The 14,208-nt window shown below is 31.3% G+C and overlaps 1 protein-coding gene across 4 annotated transcripts in view; it reads right to left on the bottom strand.

Moving 5' to 3' along the window:
• LOC129912166 (D-2-hydroxyglutarate dehydrogenase, mitochondrial) overlaps window positions 1-9,461 on the bottom strand; it is a 99,736-nt gene extending 90,275 nt beyond the window's left edge. Inside the window, exon 1 of one of the 4 annotated variants that reach the window (XM_055990305.1) lies at window positions 9,173-9,461. The gene's annotated coding sequence lies outside the window, so the exon portion shown is untranslated. Of the gene's footprint in view, window positions 1-5,412; window positions 5,751-9,015; window positions 9,053-9,172 lie in introns of those variants that run through there. The other 3 variants (XM_055990300.1, XM_055990304.1, XM_055990301.1) reach the window with 3 other exon arrangements.
• Window positions 9,462-14,208: the final 4,747 nt, after the last annotated feature.

Below are 14,208 nucleotides of genomic sequence, written 5' to 3'. Positions count from 1 at the left end.
ATTAAACATCCAAAAGAGCAAGACACTCGAAATTTGGAACAAATCCTGATAAACTGATAAAAATGTTACTTCATAGCCAAAATTTCGAATGGCCACGCTCATTTTTAGGGTTATCACCCATACACTTTTTTAAGATTTTCGAAACTTCTCGGAAAATCTTCAACTTTTTTTTTAACTTTAAATGCCTTTTATAAAATATTAATACAATTGCAATTATAAAAATAAAACTTAGGGTTGCCACTTTTGAAATATTTTGTTTTTTTTTGTATTATTATTTTTTTTTTTAATAAATTTATTCAATTCATTTTTTTTTTAAATATTTTATTATAAATATTTTATTTAAATATTTTAATATAAATAAATATACATTTAATAAATGAACGAGTGAAATAAGTTAGATGTCTTTATCGCTCTCAATTTTTACTAAAAAACGTGCATTTATAGAAAATGACGTCACCAACTAAAAAACAGGGTAGCAAATAGTAGAGGTTATTTTTCGATTTTGACTACGAATTAAAATAATTTGAATGCATATTTTTCATAAAAAGAAAATTTATAAGAACGTATTCTAGCTCACTGATTCCATTTCAAGTTAAATTCAATTGGACCACATAAAATAAAAATGTTGGCAAACAAAAAAGAAATCGCAGGCACTGGTGAAGGGCTATTCAATATACACACAGGTAAATTTCCTTTCACTTGTTAAAATCCTCCTTTTTCTTGGGGTTTTGCCCTTATTTCTTTGGACTCGGCCTCCAAAAATAACGTGACACTATCCATATATACTTATACATACATTTTTTAATTTTCTTATAAAATAACTTCACATTGTTTATTATTCGTTGAATTGTTTTTTCTTTCATGTCATGTGTTGCATTTTTCTTTCATCTGTGATACGAGAGGTTAAAAGTTCTCGGCCTGACACAATTATAGCGAGCTCAGCAGCAAAAATTTATAAATCACACTTAGGCTTATAGGTATGTCATAACTCAAAAGTTCATATATGACAATTATTATCAAATTTTGTTCACGTTTTCCTTCTTCATGAAAATCCAATTAGCAGAATAGGAGGGATGGGAAATCACAAAGTTTTCCCATATCCAAAGAACTTTTGTGCAAAGTGATTTTTTGAAGCAAATGCGGCACCCGTAAATATAGAGATGGTCTTCTCAAAAATATATCGCTATATTAAAGAACAATCGTAAGTCGCAACTGTTCTCTGCTCAGTGAAAGAATAGAGCTATTGAAAGCAGCTATCGCAATAGTTCAGTCCGTACTGGTAAGTTGTGGAGTGACTTTTCAAAAATTGTGATTTTTAGCCCGATTTGTGGGAACAATTTGCTTTTTCCATTTAATTTGGGCTGCTTAAAATAAGCGTTGGAATGTGGCGAACAAAACTGCATGCCTAGTTTAAAAAAAGATAAAAAATGATTTTAGCCTCATTTGAAAAATGACTCCTCAGTTGATAGATACAAGATACATAATCGTCGGTTGTACCATTTCGCCAAAATCAGACAAGGTATGAAAATTACATAACACGATACCAATAACACGAGACTAATAATTTAGAGTGGCAACATATGGTTAATGGACAAACATTAACCAATATTTTTAAAATTATGCATTTGCAAAATTACCAAATTGTTTAGACATAATATGGGTTTTGGTTACCCACCTTCGTATGATTTTAATTAGTGTGATCATAAATTATTCCCCTTTCAAACAATAAAAATTAAAAATGTAAGGGTGTCATGCTTTCCTAATATCATATACACTTGGTGTCATTACTCCCATACAAAGTAATATTCATCAAATTCCCGTCGGTATTTCATTGTATTGCCAAATTCATATGGAATAAAAAAAAAATATCGTGGACTTTTATTTCACCCTTGTCGTCTCTCTAGCTCTATACAATTCCATGTGTCAGCAGTCATGTGTATCAGATCGATTTCGACTTGAAAACCAACATACGAAGATACAATAAAAAATGCAACTACCTAATCTATCTTTTTTGCTGTTGTTTCTTTATCCCATGACATGCTGAGTTACATTGTCGCAGTTTGTTGTTGTTGCTGTGAATAATTATAATGAAGTAAGTAGGTAGATAGATTATGGGTTCGTAAGGTAGAAAAAGAGGTATACCTAGCTATTCATAACATGCGAAGCCCAAAATGTTCATGATAGTGTTACCGTTTAGAGATTATTTTGGCGGTTTTCTTCTTTTTTGAAACTTCTTTTTTTTTTTACTAAATAAATAATAAATAAATAAGCTAAAAATGTAATGCAAAATTTTTTTTACATGAAAATTTAATTTTTTTTAAAGATGATAACAACATTAAAATTTTAAATTGTTCGAAATTGAAAAGAAGAGATTATAATTCAAAATGGCAGATTCATTCGAACAAAAAAAAATCCACGCGGTAACACTGGTTGGAGAGCCCAATTTAAGAATCAGAAATGGCAGATTGTTATGGTGTCTGTCTATTTGAATTTTTCTTGTGCAAATACTACAGACGAAACGTAATATGACACTTTTCTTTCTTCTTCACTGGAATTGTGTGCTATTTTTGTTTTGTTTTCATTTTTAAGTTGTTTTTTTTTTTGCTTTGGCATTCAGATAAGAATTAAGTGGGCAAAAGCAATTTGAATTGAATAGGTATTCATTTTTGTTAAGAAGATGGACGACATTTCTTTTAAGTAGACAAAAGTATAAAGAAGTCTTCGGACTTTAAATTTGCAATATACCTAGCAAAATAATTGTTGGTGTTGGAATGTCCAGGAACGTACTATCTTGTTAATGGGGTTCAAGGCCTTTGCAAGGCTGACGAAAATAATTAACAATTGAATGAATTTATAGCTCCAAAGACTAATTAAAATAGTTGGCAGGAGATACCCGAGGTGGCAGTTTTCCTCACCTTGTAGAATATCAAAAGCTTTAGCCAAAGGGACAGGCTAAGTAAGGTGTAGTCAAAATCGCTATTTTAGTGGAGTAACTAAAGCTCAAAAATTGGCAATATTAGGGAACCCGGCCGAACAGCTTAGATTTTGATGATGTTTTTTTCAAACGTCGGTAATTAAAAGTCTATAGATTAAAAATTGCCGGTGTTGCCGTTTTGATTTTTTAAACTTAAACTTCATAAATTAATTGATGCCAAAAGATTGTCTAGGAAATTCAAGGAAAAAAAAATATTTGGGAGTGAGGGACAATCTTCCATCGTTCAAGCGATAGATGCAATTTTCTTATTGATTGACTTCAAACAGAAAAAAAAATATTTGAACACAACGGAAACAACTACAATATTTAAGTACACATTTTTAAGATTTCAGATTTGTAAAATTAAAATTAAGTTAATTGAATGAAGGGCTTTTGAAAGAATGGTAATTGAACTCAGATTTTTGAAAAAGAAAATTATTGACAAAATTTTAACATGTCCTTTTTAAAACTTTTTCGTAATATAAAATGCATTTATTTTTCAAATTTTTTAGGCCACATTTATTATGATTTGAAATTATCCCAAACATTTTACACAAAATGCAAGGTGTTGTCAGCCATCCTTAAACAAATTTTTTTTTCGGTAAAACATTGTCTGAATGGCTGAATTCAAAACTGTTTCCAGATTTATTCTTATGACGTCTAGTTTTTGAGCTCTGCTCATCACTATTTTCGATATAAACGCCCATTTTCCGCAATTCAACCGAAAGTGAATTGAAATCACTCGATTTCACGTGAAATGAAATATCACATTCTTCATTTCGTTCGATTTCGAAAACTTCGAAATTGCTTCTAACTGTCAAAACTGAAGGATGATCCATTTTTATTTTGTTTTAAAGTGAAATTACTACTCCTTTGAACATGGATGCATTTTTATTGGCAGTTTTACTGGAAAAAAGCAGTATTTAAAAGAAAAAATAAGAAGATACATTTCGCAAATTTTAAAAGAAAAATGTTTTAGGTAAAGTGAAAAGCGAATGAGGTTGCAAGCACATAGTCAGTGATGGATTATTTTATTTTATGTGTTTTATGTATTCTGTATTAAATTAACAACAAATAAACATTACAAAACAATAAAAATATAAGTTTTGATTATATTTTGTACAAAAATTGCAGATTCATTGAACAATTCACTAACAGAAACAAAGTGAGTTGAATTCGATCAGAAAATCTAAATGGTGAAAAAATGCAGAAGACCTAATTTCTCTTTCGGCATTTGAATGTGCAAAAAGTCAAATGCAGAACGTGAGAGTCTCAAAAACTAATTTGCAAGGAATTTAATCCGAGCATCTGAGCTGTCTCTAAATCTCTAAGATTTTCAAATAAGTTTCAGTTAATCATGTACATTATGATGAAATCAGCTAAATAACAACATGATTTTGAAGGCTTGGGGGGGCTTGAGCCCCCCCTCAGTACGCCACTTTTCACAACTCTTATTACTTATTACTATTCCTTGTGACTCGATAACATTTTTGTATTCTCTCCCTAATCGTCACAAGAAAACTCATAAAGAAACTCGCAACAGCAAAGGTAGCTACATTTTTGTACACCCAAATGTGAAAACTCGAGTTATTTGCAAGCTGTGGCCTGACTAGAAGGAGATCACAACTTTGATAGTTTTTGTGAATGTCACAATTTGTAACCGTGCGGGAAAATACGGAAAGATCACAAAATCAGTTTTGCCTCCTCCTGTGATTTGTGGCGTATCAGTGATATTGAGGAGAATAGGGCTGTGAATAATATAAAATCTCTCCAACCTTCGTTACGTTTACTAAGTTCTATAGGTTTCACATTTTGGTCAAAATGGTTTTTACTTGTAAGTTCTTTAGTAAAATTCATATCATCCAGTATGTCTACTGGAAGAAAAGGAAAACTGCTAACGCCATTATATTCCTGACATTTAAGCAGACGGAACAAATGAAACCATGTTGCTATGAGATGATACCACCTCATAGCAACCCTGAATTTTTGCAACTCAAGCCTGGTACGCTGCTCGCGCTAAATTTTAGCCAAGATAAAATTCCCATACAAGTTATCGATAATTTGTATGGGACTCATTTTAGTTCGGCTAAAATTTTTCGATAATTTGTATGGGAGCTAAAATTTAGCGCGAGCAGCGTACCAGGCTTCAGAAAAAAAATATTTTAAAAGACCATTCAATGCACCCAGTAACCTTAAATAATTAATTTTTTGAAACCAATAACAAATCATTACTTTTTTTTCATGCCAAACAATAATCATGTGGTGAGAAAGAGGAATGACATTGAAAAATGATAACACTAGCAGAGATCAGAGAGACGAAGGCAGACAAGTCCAAGGTTGCCAAACTTCTGCCTGCCTTTATGCCATTGCTTCCCTAAAAAAACAAGTCAAAAAAAAGAAAGAACAAAAAAAACACTCCAAATAAAAAACATACCTACCCACGTTTATTGGTTCACTTGTGCGCACAAAACTCCCAAGTCCCAATACAACAACAACACAATCTACTACAAAAATTCTGGTTTATTTATGTTCCCTTTTTTTTCTCTTCCTTTTCCTTGTTTATTTTGTTGTCTGGTTTGCCTCTTCTAATAATAATTTTTTTCCAACACGAAATAACGAAACAACTGAAATTTCTCGTGCACTTTTTTGTTTGTATCCCCCAAAGGAAAAAAAAATAAATGATTGTATGTAATTAAGCAATATTTGCAGTTTACAGTTCAGTGTTGTTATTCAAATTGACTGGCGTTACTACTTTGCTGAATAAAGTTTAAAAAAAGACTTGATTCTACTCCAATTATTTTTTTGTAGGCTCTTTTAATGTGTATTTTACCACAGTAAACATTACTAATTTTAAAGATGGTTTGAACTTTCCGCCATTTGCAAAAAATTATATGATTCTTCAAGACTTTTGTACCACCCTGTTTAAGCATAAGCAAATCTTCGTCAACTGGTGATGAAATGTTATTAAAGACTAACAGCTATATTTAAAAAGAATCTTAAAAGCTATTTAGCTTTAAACAACCCCTAAATAGCTTTTAAGTACAAAATATATTTATAAAGAATCTACACATTTAAGTAACTTTGCTTAACGATTGCCATTCTCGGCGTTTAGAGCTAGTTTAGAGCCATTTTAACAATAATTTGAAGCTTGAATTAAATTTAAATTTAAGTCTTTTTGTGCAAATTATAGTTCTGGCTTAACGCCCATATTTATTAGATTTTCTTAAATGAGTTCTCAAAAGTTAAGTTAAGCTACGTTAAATATTTAATATTTATGTGTTTAAGGCCCATTTGCTGAAACGAGTCTTAAATATTTATGTGAAACATAAACCCTTAAATTCTACATAGTGGTTTGTACGAACTTAAAATTGTGTCGTAAATTGCTCTAAGTTTGACATAACTTAGGTGGAAGAAATAGTAGAACTTAGGCCCATTTGCTGAAACGAGTCTTAAATATTTATGTGAAACATAAACCCTTAAGTTCTACATTACGGTTTGCACGAACTTCAAACTGTGTCATAAATTCCTCTAAGTTTAACATAACTTAGGGGGAAGAAATAGTAGAACTTAAGCTGTTATGTTCTACCTAGGCTCTTTTATTTTATGAAAAAAGCAAGAATGTCGCTCAAAAATTGATGTCGGTAGTACAAAGGACATGAATTATTATAAATTTAATAAAAATAAACTTACATTCATTAACTTAAACCATCCACAGATGGTACAATTTACACCACAGTTTTTTGTATGAGGCACTATTTTGCTGTCATATTTCATTGACTAATTTTGACACACCAGCACATTTACACACACACACGAATAATTTTTGTTTAACCAATTAACACTTATTTTTGTCTCAAATATACTTTTTTACACTTTTATTCCGCAAGATAAAGACACAAACTTGAAAATTTAACGATATTGTTGTATATTAATTGCTAAATTGCTCAAAATCTATTTAAATTATTTGACGTTTCTATTGATTTGACTTTTGAATTTGAAGTTCTCAGCGATTTATATCATGAAAGTAAATCATTGCTAGGTAAAACATAAATATTTTTTAGCAACTTAGAATAAACTAAGTAAAACGCAAGAGTTATGTTCGACCTAGCTAAGATGAGAATTTATGACTAGTATGAGCAAATGGGCCTTAAGGATTTTATGTTTTACTTAAAGTATTTTATTGACCAAAACAGAATTAACGCGGCTTGAAAAATGTATGCATGTGGTAAAAAACGAAATAAATTATCAATTTAATATAAATTAACTCACATTCATTAGCATTAAGCATTTACCGATGGTAAAATTTACAACACACATTTTGGAAACACTGTTCACTTTTTGTTTTTATATTGGTCATATTATTTTTTGACAAACAAAAATATTTACAAAACAATTTCTGTCAAATAAATACTTTTTTTTATTAAATTAAATACACTTTTATTGCCACTTTCACTATTTTACACTTTTTTCTGCAATTAAAATTGCCAAAACAATAAATTTGTTGAATTATTCCCGGTAAATTGCTCAAAAACAATTCAAATAAACTGACGTTTGTGTCGTTTGACATTTTAATTTGAAGTTCTCAGCGATTTCTCGCATGAAAGTAAATCGTTGCTAGGATAAACATAAATATTTTTTAGAAACTTAGAATAAACTAAGTAAAACCTTAGAGCTATGTTCGACCTATCTAAGATTAGAATTTATGACTAGTATGAGCAAATGGGCCTAAGTTTTGTTTTTGTTTAAAAAATGTTATACAACCAACAAATCTATTACAAAATAGTATTACAAACTAGAAAAACTTTGCCGTCAAAATCTTTTGCGTGAAAAATTATGAAATCTAGTACACTGAAGTAGGTATATTAGCCTTGTTTCATTGCAGGTGGTAGTCTACTAATAGTAGATGTTTTGATTAATCTAGTACTATAATCTACTCATGCTCTTCTTACCGAGTAGATACGATTTGTATTGAATTTGTTGAAAGTGCGTTCCATTGAAAATCGCTAGTAAACTACTAGTGGTACTTTGCCACCTCCCAAAGAAACAGGGCTATTACTGGAATACGAAAAACTGCCTACTTTTTTTATTCAAAACATACTTTTAGAGCTATTAGCCCCATTATATTCGAGGTGGTAAACTACTCATGGGTATATCCATGAGTAGTTTACCAGTAGTTTAATAATAATAGCAATTTTCTATGGAATGAACTTTCAACGAAATCAATACAACTCGCATCTACTCAAGCAGAAGAGCAGAAGTAGTAAGAAGTAAATGTACTAGATCATATATTCATCATTCATGAGTATCTTATCACCTTCAATGGAACGCTGCTATTTGCTATTTCTTGGATTTTTTTTATTTAGAAATAATAGTAGCTAATTTTCATGAACAAAAATTGACTATATACGAAATCAATACAATTCACATCTACTCAAATTTGATACGGCACTTATTGAAGCCCTGTTTCATTGGAGGTGGTAGTTTACTCATGAGTAGATCTAGTACTACAAATAACACACGAAATTCTACTCGAGGAGATACGAAAGTGTAGTTGTTGTAGTAGATTTCTACTCACGAGTAAACTACCACCTCCAATGGAACAGGGTTTGAGTTCCATTAAAACATTCGGACATAACTATTACTCATCTAAAACACATCAAAATCATATAACATCACTGTTTCACTTTTTTCAGACAGTGACACTGTGTTCTGGTGGATATTGAAATATTCACCGTCTGTCAACGTTGTTCTTGTTTCCTTGTAGAATGTAGAAGACTTGCGCTTTAATTAAACTGAATTCGAGTAGGAAGTGCGCCTGTTTTTACTGCAGTTGTTGTTTTTTCGACGAATTCTTTCTTGTTCTTTCTTTATGTTGATAAGAACAAAGATAAAAGAATAGTGATATAAGTGAACCACCGAAAAAAAATAAACACCTTTCGAGATATTGATGGTTATGATATGAATTTTAATACATAATTCACTTGATGACATTTCATGAGGTCACAATCGATTTATTTTGACATGTTAATCGAATACCTTACTTTATGGAAGTTGATGAATGCGTTGAATACATAATCACACCAATTACTTTTTTTATTATTTTGTCATAAACTAAAAGAAGTGATTATAAAGCTATATTTTATAACTTCTTATAGGTACCAATGAATACTTAATCATTTTACATATAAATATACGTACCGTCTCGTATCAATTGCAGTAAGCTATTGGAACAAACCGAACCAAAAACAAAAATAATAAAAACCAAAATAAAGCAAAGCCAAAGATATAAATTATAGAAAATTCGATCACAGCGTATAATATCGGGAAGGGAACCGGGAGTAAAAAAAGAAAAAAAAAACAAGACGAACGACGACGCGACGCACGAAACAAAAAAGTCGAGTGGAAGTTGGGAGAACGCAACTAATAATGTTAATTTAGATTTTGATTACGACTCTACATCTACATTCTATAAATCGAATGCCAGGCGAAATGTTAAAAAGATAACTTGAAAATCTTCCGTCGCGTCGTTCGTCGTCATAAGTTGTGATGGTGTTAGTTATCGAATTCTATGTTTACACAGTGCGCTTGGCACTGTTTAAATGTGTTTAGGTAATACTTTGCCATGCTATCGTCGTAGAGTGTTTACGTATTATTTGATTTTTTTTTTCTTAGGTTTTTTCTTTTGCTCGTTTCATTGTTTTGTTTTGATTCGATGCTGACCACGTTTTGTTGATAAAAAAAAATATATATATATATAACCGGATTGCTTGTCACTATAGGTAGAGGAATATTGTTATGAATAATGCGGCGCTGCCAACCTATTTTATTTTGTTGAATAAAAAAAATGGTAATTGTAAGGTTGAGTAAGGTCAATTTTATCAATTTATTCTTTTAATCGGTCTTAATTAGAAGGACATAATTTAAAATGGGTCCCAGTAATACTTATACTTAAGAGTTTTTAGTAGAAAGATGTAGGTACCGTTTTAGAATAAAATAAAATACAGTGGTACAAAATTTGTCTTTTGTAGTTGTAGTAGTAGAAAAATAAAATTTAGTAATTCTACACCTTTTTTGTTGCACCGTATCGTGAATACAACTATTATACTTTTAGACAATCCTTGTTAGTCCCAAATCTAGGGATTTAAGTTAGGTAACAGGTTTTACTTGATGAGCTTCTGAATTTGCAGTATAATATAATCCATATATGTGTCATATCAACATTTTTCCCACATTCTACATAGCTTATGACTTCATCTTCGAACTGCCAGTACCAAAGCATGTCCGAAGGTAAACCCTTGTGAAGGTTGACTAGGGAAATTACAAACAAAAAATTAAAACAAAATCTGGGGTCGAACTACGGCATACGTTCGTTAACGAATGGTTGCTATGTGTACCTATCGTTTTCTTATGATTAAATAGAGACAGAAATAGTCAAACGTATGATCGTAATCATGTGCCGTAATTTGACCCCTGAATTAAGCAAGGAAAACAAATTTTGTTTCAATGTCAGTACCATGGCTAATCCCAAATATCCAGTTTTTATTGGCTATTAAGCGAATCAATTTTTAAAAGGACAATATTTACTGTCAATATTAATGTCACTTCTTTAAATTAGCTTCTAAATGTCGCCTAAAGAATAATTATTTGAAGAAGAAGAAGAAGAATCATATTTAAGTCATAAGTTGTAAATCAACGAGGAACGAGTACCTAAAACCCCAATACTAAAACCAAGTAAAAACCCTTTAATGATAAAAGTAGATTTTAAAAACTTGATCTTAAATAAATACCTAACCACTAACCTTTGTTAATGTTAAAGGTTACTGCTTTTTATAACACGTATCAAATATTCACAACATGTAACGAGCCTAAAAGTTTCTGTTCATTACAACTAAAAAGTAAAAGTGGCATATTTTTGAAAATTTGAAACAAACACCATTGATACATATTGTACAATGATACAATAAATGATGAATTCCAAAGAAATTATAACAATTTTCTTTAATTTTCTTATTTTGACATTGGTATCAATGAAATTGGATATCACACATTATCTATAAGAAAAAAACAAAACGTGCGACTAGGATTTTTCTATTTAGATTTTCACTTTAGTCACCTGCGATTTACATTCACACGAGTCGAAAAGCTTCGTCACACGGCAAAAATCGACTCGTGAAAAGTCGGCATTAGATTCACCATAGTCGATTTACACCGAAAAACTTCGCCGCACTTTGAAAATCATCTCTCGAAAAGTCGGGGTTAGAATTTTCTTACAGGTAATTTTTAGTATATATTCCTGTTTTAAATACCTACTGCTTATTCGGCAGAATCTTGATTTCAATGTATCGCTACTACATCACTACCTGTTCGACTCCTCTTTAAGAAAATAACCTTTTATTATATTTTATTATTATCCACTCTGAACATTAAAACATAAAACTACAACATTTCAAGTGTAACTCGACCCTTAAACTCATCACATCCCTGACTTTTACATTTTGTATTCTTTCATTTTCCCTTTTTTCATTTTACGCGCCGTCGCCGTTGCATGTATCTCTCTTTCTCCAACTCAATAATTCCCCTGGTTCTTGACATACTGACCCAAAAAATACTTGTCGCGACTGAAAAAAAAAAAAACAATACAAAATAACATTTACAATGTGTCAGAAAGAATAAGCATCAAATTTAATCTCATTTCAATGCATAAGAAAGAGAAAACATCTACTTATATCGTCTCTTCATACAAACCACGCCTTCGTTTATTGATTTTAGCGACAGACATTTTTGGCTCAGCTGCCAAACCCCATTTTTTTAAAACATTTTCTCGCAGGCGGGGCTTTGTGAATTGCTTTTTTTGCTCTGTTTGTTCATAAATCATGAAAGAAGGGATGAGTGATTTAATGCGATTGTGTGAGTGTGTAAAACTGGTTTTTCTCCTTTGGCTAAAAATAGAAATTCATTTTTTCTGTAGTGGGGATTATCGGTATGGTGTTTGGTTTGAAACCAAACACACAAAAAAATCAATTCATGTGTGTGGCAAAAGAGAGAAAAAAGATAAAAGTCATTATTCGTCTTGTTTTTTTTTTTTTTTTTGTTCAAGTTATATTCATTTGGTTTGATTAAAATCTTTTTTGAAATGTGTGGTAGTAAATGTAGACAGTGTTGTTGTTTTTGTTAGTATTAAAATATTCTGCGCAGTCAGAAATAGTTTCCCTTCTTTTCTTTATGATTTCCCTCTACTTTTTGTAAACGAGTTTCCTATTTCTTTATTTTATTTTTTTTTTTTTGGTTCGTTTTTGCTTGTATGAATGTGCGTGTTTGTGTTCAGTCAATTTATACCACTATATTCAATTTGCTTGGGCTAACAACGCGTGTGTACTGTACGTTTGCTATACTCTACAGTATACACACGATTATAAGCCCCCACAAGTTGTTTTTAAATGTTGAACGCACTTTGCTTGTTTAAAATGAAATTCAAGATGAATTCCAATTCAAACGACATTTTAGAGCAATCAAAAAGTTTTTTTTTTGTTGTTTTGACTGTACTCTTGGGATTGGAAATTGATTGTCGGGGAATCGTTTGATGAGGGTTGTATGTATCTATATGTATGGGGTGGGGGAATATACAAATTTGAATTTGAAATGAGAGAAAAAAATAAATGTGTTTTAATTTTGCGACCACACCCTGAGCAAATAAAGTATTGCGCCGAAGCGTTATGTTTTCTATCTTTAGGTGCCAACAGCTATAGCTTTTATAATACTTGGAATTGTTGTTGTTTGAGATTATATGGTGGTGGGGGATAACTTAATTTGATGCTAATTAGGAAAGTAAAAAAAAAAAAAACACTTGGTTTTGATTTGTTTCAATACCTAGATCAGGGTGGGGAAGGAATCAAAGTGGAATCGTTTATCATTCCATGATTCCTGTCATAAGGGGAAGGGGGAATCTATTCTATTTAGTTAAAATGTAAAACTTAAGGAAAGGCACATGAACTCCTGATTATCTACCACTTAGGTATCTATCTAAATTTTAGCTCATGTACACAAACCTTTCCAATCTAAGAAAGCCCCTGTCCGCACTAGTTAAGAAACTTGGTAAAATCAGGCGTCTGACACAGAACAGGATAGAGGAACCTATTTTTTAATGTGCAAAAAGGCGATGCACTACGATGCATTTTTGGTCCAAGGAAGAAGGTCATGGGTATACAGAAAATCCAATGTAACACAAGCTTTTTTTAAGCCAATCCCTGACTTCAAGATCTACATTTTTTAATTAAGGGAAAAATTTAGATTTGTTTCTATCAATTTACTAGCCAAACTTTAGTTCCAAAAGCTTCGAATATTATTCCAATTTCTCAGGTTACTCAAAATCCTCAGTCCCTGGAACAAACAAGACAGGATGGTGCAGGAGCCTGCTTAGATGCCTTAAATCAAAAAGCGCGAAAAATACCTGCATCTCAATTACATTTAGTGAATCTTAAAACTAAACTTCACAAATTCCGCCAAAACTTCAAATTTTTAAACCTTTTTGTAAACTAATTGGCTCGTGTAAACTAGGTTCTAAGTCAGCTTTTTGAGTAAGAATCATCCAGATCAGAATCATCACTTTAATCTTGGGATGGTAAACCACATTTTTTAGATAGAAATTACTATATGCTAAATTGGTAGTTCGAATTTTTTAAGCTAATGTTTCTTGAATTCTTCAAAACAGGAATCAAAACTGACTGATATTTTTGTTTTTTTTTTCTCAATTTTTCAAGCGTTCTTATTAGCTTGCACTCGTTAAATCGAAAAATGTAAATAAATGTAAAAGTAGACCTAGTAATAGGAGAACATAACTATCTACTCAAAAGTATTTAATCTTTTCGAGATTCAATGAGTGCGAACGAAAAAAGCCATCATCCATCTCTTTCGCATTCGTTAATTTTCGAACAAAATCATGACTGATCATCCGAAAACAAACTTACTGATCATGACTGATCATCCGAAAACAAACTTACTGATCAGTTTGGCGCCATCTAGAACCAAATCATGATTGATCTTCATAAATCATAACTTTCAAATCCTGTAGCTATTTTTAGTTTAGATACCTATCTATAGTAGAGAGAAAGAGAGTAGGGTCCTAGTAACAAAGGAACGTTGTTAGCCTTCAGGAGTTTTATTTAACACCGAAACTAAAAGGAAATGATCGAATATTTATCAAGACAAAAACAAGGTTTCTACCTATCCTTGAAAGA

The sequence above is a fragment of the Episyrphus balteatus genome, chromosome 2 (assembly GCF_945859705.1).
Source record: "Episyrphus balteatus chromosome 2, idEpiBalt1.1, whole genome shotgun sequence".
NCBI lineage: Eukaryota > Metazoa > Arthropoda > Insecta > Diptera > Syrphidae > Episyrphus > Episyrphus balteatus.
Note: the sequence above shows the minus strand (reverse complement) of the source record. Positions and strands in the feature narration are given on the sequence as shown.